A 7507-nucleotide genomic window follows, 5' to 3' on the forward strand; every position below is an offset into this window, starting at 1 on the left:
TTCAATTTGTGTGTGCGCGCAGGTGGGCGGTTCTGGTTCTGGCATGAGTGACCTGGGCTCTGGCTCTGGTGTGGTCAGATCTGGCTTGGCTCAACAACGTTTTGTGTCTGGATTTTTACCTCTTAAGACACGGCAACCCTATTACAGGGCTTCAAGTAGCTACACTTGAAAAGAGGTCGCTTCTTTATGAAATAGCTGCTACGAAGGGCTTCTAACGTAGGCATCATCTGCACCAATTTCCTACCACTCATGGTCAACTCTTTGGGCTAAATACAGTCAACTCTCAACTTGTGCACATTCCGAGGGATTGCGCAATATGTGGAGCTGGTTGAGGGGGCATAGGCTGGATGCCAAGAACTTTCTAATTCCTGGAATAGCCAGGTTAGCTTCCTGGTGAAGTAATGGGCCATTAAGGAAACAAAGGGAGTGGCTCTGTGCTAGATAGCAAATGGGTGCCCCTCCCTCAACAGGCTGGTAGTTAGAAAGACAGGTGAGAGAGGAGTTATTTGAGCTAGAAGGTGGCAGCAGCAGGCTGGGAAGCCAGAGAGACAGAGCAATGCTTGGTTTTTGTTTGAACCCAAGGCTGCAGCTAAGGGAGAATGGGGCGTTAATGCTGCCAACCCCTCCATCGTAGGCTCAGGTGATATGTTAGTAAACCATATATCATAAACACAGGACAGTCTCTGCTGTCCCTCATTCCAAAAGGAAACACGCCTGGAATCCCTGGAATCTTGCACCACTGGGAGACTGGGGTGCTGGGCAACAAACATTAACCCAAAATTGCATACAGTCAAAACAACCCCCAAACTCACCGCACAACCATCTCTACGTTTCCAGATCTGGGACCCCAAGTGGGCCTTCCTTTCTGGGCTCTGGGAGGATCTTGCACAGGCTGTGTGATCATGCGGGTTAAATGACTGCAAGTTGCCAGTTGACTGTATTGAAGAAGATAAAACCTCCTAGGCCTTCTTGTCTTTTATTCCTCCGTTATTCCAGTATCACAGAGGCAGAGTCTGCAGCCCTGCAAGGAACCACGCGCCACTCTGACCAGAAACTGTGTTCATCAGTCAAAACAATTTCATTGCTGCAAATATGCGTGCCAAAAGAAAGCTGGAGAGTTTACAGGGCAGAGTTCGTGCTTTTCCAGTTTCAGCCATCCATGCCAATGTTTGTAAGTAACAGAGAGAGCATCCTTAAGCGTTTCAACAACTGGTTCGTAATTTATTTTTAACTACCAGCTTTGCATAAACTGTCTTGAAGATGTGAGAAGGGCTCCTTCTGTTCTCCTAAAAACAGGAAAGAAGAGAGAGAATAAATTTCCACACTTCTTCTGCCTCCACCAGTGCTGGGGCTCAAATGGAAAAGGTGATACTTATTCAATGCAAAAGACAGAACACCACGATTTATTTGGTCTCTGTCTTTACTGCATTTAAAATTTCTTTTTAATAGTTTTGCATGACATTGTGATTATGAGTTTCACTAAGCTGTCCTGCTTATGACATAGGCCCTAGATGGGTGGTATTGAATTTTTTATATAAATAAAGCTATTTTTAAAATTTATTTTTAATTTCATTCAAATCAGCAGGAAGTCACAGGCACACAAGTCATATTGATCTTTCAGTAATTCAGGAGTGGCAGTTTTTGTTCCCCCTTCTGCAAGAGAAAATTGTATTTTGAAGGGCCTGAAGTCATTGCCTTTTGGTTAATTGTTTAATGCCATTACACAGAAACATAATATTTAAAAACAAAAGTGTGCATGGGGGGGGGGTGTCTTTGTATAGAGCTGAAACGGCCATTTGCAAATATTTAAAAGTTACCTAATTTTCTGACATTGCATCTCAATTTTTGAAAGTAAAATCCTGCATTCAAAATAAAATGAGCATTTTGATTGCCAAGATAATGTTTACACGTGATCTTGGCCAAAGATATGAGCAATGCTCAAATGAGCATTTATTTTTAAAAAAAATAAAAACATTTCAGCATTTGAAATGTAAGTGCCTGGCAGCAACTGTTCCTAGCTTCCATAGGCATGACATGGGAGCTTCATAAGCTGATGGTCATCAAATATTGTTAAATACAAAACATCACAATGTGTCATCAATCCAATGCAGCCAAACATTGCATGTTAACTATCAGACGCTGCCAGCTATTACATTATCAGATGCATGCCAGCTATAGCATTGCATGTCAACTATTAAAAAACATCAAACATCATTACATGTCATCTATCAAATACTGACAGTATCAACCATTGACAGGCTGTCAAATCTGGACATCACATATTCAGCAGAGATTTCAGTACCATTGGACATCAGCATCTGCAGGGGAGAGTTATCAGGAGAATGGTGGGTGCAGACATGGCTCTGATCCTGTGAAAGCAGCTGTAAGGAGGTTTTAGGTGCTTTCCTCTTGACGTGCTCTAGCAAGGGGAGAACGCAGCAGTAGCCTAAAGAGAGCTCACTGCACCATAAATACTTCTGTGCAACTGAACTGCCTTCACACTCCCGTTTCCTCTGCACTTTCTGCATTCCCCAGCCCTCTACCATTTCTCCAGTGAAAATTTGTTGTTGTTGTTTAGTTGTTTGGTCGTGTCCGACTCTTCATGACCCCCTGGACCAGAGCAGGCCAGGCACTCCTGTCTTCCACTGCCTCCCGCAGTTTGGTCAAACTCATGCTGGTAGCTTCGAGAACACCGTCCCACCATCTCGTCCTCTGTCGTCCCCTTCTCCTTGTGCCCTCCATCTTTCCCAACATCAGGGTCTTTTCCAGGGAGTCTTCTCTTCTCATGAGGTGGCCAAAGTCCTGGAGCCTCAGCTTCAGGATCTGTCCTTCCAGTGAGCACTCAGGGCTGATTTCCCTAAGAATGGAGAGGTTTGATCTTCTTGCAGTCCATGGGATTCTGAAGAGTCTCCTCCAGCACCAGAATTCAAAGGCATCGGTTTCTTTGGTGATCATGTGATCTTCCCAAAAATTGGTGCTGATGGTGGAGCGGCTTCTGCACCAATGATGGATGCGGCAGACAGTGTGGAGCAGGCGGTGGCAGAAGCAAGGATGGTGCTGGTGGGAGCAGTGGCAGAGCAGCACTTCCCATTTCTCCTCAAGCGGTGAAATGGGACACACCACTCCTGCTGCCTCGGGTGGCAGAATCCACAGAGGCAGCAGATCTGACCTCCAAGGAATGCATCAACGCTGATCATGCCTCTGCTGTGGTAGCACCTACAGCTGCAGTGCAGTCCTTGAAGGCTGGATCTGCTCCCTCCTCAGCAGTGCCTTCCCCATGCTGTCTCTACAGCTGCCTCTTAGAATCATAGAATTGTAGAGTTGGAAGGGAACCCAAGGATCATCTGTTCCAACCTCCTTCAATGCAGGAATCTCAGCTAAAGCATCCATGACAGATGGCCATCGAACCTCCAAGGAAGGAGAGTTCCACTGTTGATCAGGTCTTACTTTCAGAAAGTTCTTCCTGATGTTCAATTGGAATCTCCTTTCTTGTAATTTGAAGCTCAAGTCTTCCCCTCCAGAGCAGGAGAAAACAAGCTTGTTCCATCCTCCATGTGACAACCCTTGAGATATTGACAATGGCTATCATATCTCCCCTCAGTCTCCTTCTTTCCAGGCTAAACATACCCAGCTCCTTCAACCACTCTTCATAAGGCTTGGTTTCCAATTGATCATCTTGGTTGCCCTCCTCTGCATACATTCCCGCTTGCCAACATCCTTCTTAAATTCTAGGTGTGGTCTGACCAAGGCAGAATAGAGTGCTACTATTACTTGCCTTGATCTGGACACTAGACTTCTGTTGATGAAGCATTAGCTCCCCCCCCCCCGCTGTATCACACTGGTACATGATACATGGTAAGTTTATGATCCAGTAAGACCTCTAGATCCTTTTCACATGTACAGTCATACCTTGGAAGTTGAACAGCTTAGTTCCCAACGTTTTGGCTCCTGAATGTCACAAACTCAGTAGTGACTGTTCCCGTTTGTGAACGATTTTTGGAAGCCGAACACCTGACAGGGCTTCCGTGGGTTCCGATTGGCTGAAGGAGCTTCCTGCAGCCAATCAGAAGCCGCACTTTGGTTTTCGAACACTTTGGAAGTCAAACGGACTTCCGGAACAGATTCCGTTTGACTTCCAAGGTATGACTGTACTACTATTAAGTCAGATGTCCCCCGTCTTATATTTATGCAGCTGGTTCTTCCTACCTAAGTGCAGAGCCTTACATTTGTCCCTATTGAAATTCATTTTGTTAGTGTGGGACCAGTTCTCCAATCTGTTAAGGTCATTTTGAATCCCAATTCTGTCTTCTACGGCATTAGCTACCCCTCCCAGTTTGGTGTTGTCTGCATATTTAATGATCATCCCTCAGTTCCTTCATCCAAGTCATTTATGCTGAACAGCAACGTGTCCAGGACAGAACCCTGCGGCACCCCACTTGTCACTTTTTTGCAGGATGACGATCCATTAATGAGCACTCTTTGGGTTCTGTCATTCAACCATCTACATATCCACCTAACAGTTACCTTGTTCAATCCACATTTTACCAGCTTCCTTGTGAGAATATCATGGGGGACTTTGTCAAAAGCCTTACTGAAATCAAGATACACTATGTCCACAGCATTCCCCTGATCCACCAAGCTTGTAACTCTTTGTGAACAGAAGGCTCTGCAGAAGGCTCCCCGCCTGTTCCTGGTGTAGATCTTTATTTCCCCGTTTCCCTGTCTGGGGAGGTGGCACTTTGTGGTTCACCTCAGGTGCCAGATTGTATTGGGCCAGCCATGCGAATGAAGCCCTGCTCATGTGAACAGTTGTGGGGGGTGGGGAATACTATGAAACACAGGCTGACAGGGGGAAGGGGCGGAACTGCCCTCTAAGGAGGTAATGTGGACCCAGCCTGTGCTTTCCCACCCCCCACAGCTGTTCACATGAGCAGTTTTGCCTACTGTTGATGGCAAAGACGAACAAGCGCCCCGCAGCTAGACACTTTGTTATTTTCCCTCAGAAGGTGCTGGAGGCGGAGGTTGTGTAGGGTGGGTCTGACTGTTCAAACAAGCATTTGATTTGCTGGCATGGTTGTCTGTCATTTCAGCTGTGCAAACAGCATCCTTGGAAGCCCCTTTAACACTATGCCTGTATTCTGCCCCTCTTTGAGAGATGGAAGTTAGTCTGGACAGAGCATCAGCTCCTCTCTCTCAAATTTCCTAATTGCACCCTTAATATTTAATGCACATCTTGCAAAATATTTGCATTTTCTGGATGTGTCTGGCCTGACGAGGGAAAGGATGCCTGATGTCCACCAGGGAATGCTGGTCACGTTCAGGCTCTCATCTCATTCAAAGTTGCGGCAAGTAGCAGAGCGTTTCAAGCCTTGTGCTGCTCTGCAGAGTTCTACAATGCTGCATTTTTTCTTCATTTTTTTGCAAGTCCAGCACCCATCACTCAGGCCTAATCTATTTGCCTCTTAATCTCCCACTGACAAGTTCATGAGTTCCACCACCACCTTTATAGGTGGGCTTTCCTCTTGATTCAAAAGTGAGTTTTGACGGCGGAGAAACACATGGCCAACTCTTGGCCACAAACACCTGCATGATTGTTTTATTGGGCTAAACCAGACCCTTTGCACACACACAAAAAGCCTGAGTTATCATAAAAAATACACAAAGAGAAAAGAAAAGATTTGGCCAGACATTATCGTGACTTCAAATATCTGGGGTCCTAAGGGAGAAAAAAAAAAAAGCTCAACAACTTTCATGGTGTCGGTTTTTACTTTTTGAAACATGACAACCCTACCAGTGGGTCAAAGGTGAACTTTCTTTTGATTTTTTTTAAAAATAATATTTATTAAAGTTTCAAAAGGTACAAAAAACAAAACAGAAAACAAAGAAAAACACACAAAACATAAAAAAGGTTCCACCTTTTAAATCTCATTTTCAATAACTTCTTTTCATGACTTCCCCACACCTCCCCTTCTTGTATTCCAGCTCCAATTATTTGTTCAGCAAGTTTTTATCCTTAGTGTTTTAACCATAATTTATTAATATACTTCTTTGTAATCGGTTTAACCCTTAGTTCATTATTCTGTTTAGTTCAGTTTATAGTAGCTTTTAGATTATATACCTTAGTCATATGTAGAAAAAAAAAGAGAAAGTGAAAAAGAGAATACTTTTCCTAAGGTTGACCCTAGTTCCCATCCACGAATTCCCCATTTTATAATAATAATCAACATAAAATTTTTACACTGCAAAATAAAGATCAGGCCTTCTTTGGACTTCCAAACCCTACCCTTCTCTCCCCGGTTTCAATCCCAAACCAAAAGCCATTAGTCCATCTTTTTAGCCTGGTGACCTTACGTCCGAGGCTCTCAAGTCCCTCTCAGTCCCTTTCAGCCGGCTTCTTTGGAGGTCTCTTATGTTTAACCCCCATACTCGAAGAGGTACTTTCTCAATGCTGGCCATGATTCTTCCAGCCAGGCCTACTTGTTTAAAGGTGGAGCTCCAGCTCTGTTTCTTAAATCCATATGTCCCAAATAGTCCAGCTTTCACCTTGGTCGAGCTTGAAGTCGTCTTGACAGGTCCCCGGCTCTCATTTGTCTTCTGTAACATTTCGGCCACCCCTCCTTTCTGGTCCTCCTGTTCATCAAGCGTCTTTTCCTCCTTTTCAATCTTTGATTTCTTTTCTTGTCCAGCTGCCTGTGTTTTGAACATCAAGTCCTTTGCCAACTAAGGTTGTGAGAAGAGCTGCTTTTCTTTTCTTCGTGATTGGACAAAAATTACTAATTCCACGGATTTAAAAGTTTAAGTTATTGTGCTGGAGGACAAGAGCTTATTTGTTTTGACCAAGTACCACTTTTCTCGAGACCGGGAGTAACCCGTGAAAAGAGCCTGTTGAGGATCCATAGGAAACTTTTGACAGCTGTCAAATAAGCTGTCAAAGTTTGGAAAAACCGAAAGCTTCAGTTTTAGCCGGTTGTATTGTTACAAAGTATTGAAAGCAAAGAAAGATTGATACAAACAAAGGTGAACTTTCTTTTGAACCTGGTTCTACTCTGCAACCTCTCTCTGAAAATTCAGCCGGCATCACGAGTCCTCACTGCTTGTTGCAGCCATGTTTTCTCTTGGGCTGTGAATGTGCCACACTGAACAAGCTCGTCTGATGTGGCCTGAAAGCAGAGCTACAAGAGGTGGATGGTGCACCCCAGCACAATTTTTCCCTAGAAGTAAGGACCCAAACAGATGCTTTAATTGTGTAGCCAGCATACAAAGCAAATCTTTAAAAAATGTAGTATAAACACCGACAACAGGGAAACACCGGCCTGTGAGCGCTCTAATTGGAGAATAGCCTCTACCAAAGGCGCCGTGGATTTTGAAGAAGCACAAACTCAGGACGAAAGGGAGAAATGAGCTAAGAGGAAAGCACGTTTGGCAAAGCCTCGTTGGGATCTACTCCTGCCCAGAACCCTATGACCCCACTGTGGCAGGATGTTCGGATCCAGAATTGGCCTCCACA

At 44.5% G+C, this 7507-nt stretch overlaps 1 protein-coding gene across 1 annotated transcript in view; it reads right to left on the minus strand.

The window, feature by feature from the left end:
- The window catches only part of GPAT2 (glycerol-3-phosphate acyltransferase 2, mitochondrial), an 86701-nt gene extending 85855 nt beyond the window's left edge, over window positions 1-846 (minus strand). The window contains exon 1 of the mRNA XM_083514202.1: window positions 813-846. The gene's annotated coding sequence lies outside the window, so the exon portion shown is untranslated. The remainder of the gene's footprint in view (window positions 1-812) is intronic.
- Between the last annotated feature and the right edge of the window lie 6661 nt (window positions 847-7507).

The sequence above is a fragment of the Podarcis liolepis genome (assembly GCF_965112155.1).
Source record: "Podarcis liolepis genome assembly, chromosome: 7".
NCBI lineage: Eukaryota > Metazoa > Chordata > Lepidosauria > Squamata > Lacertidae > Podarcis > Podarcis liolepis.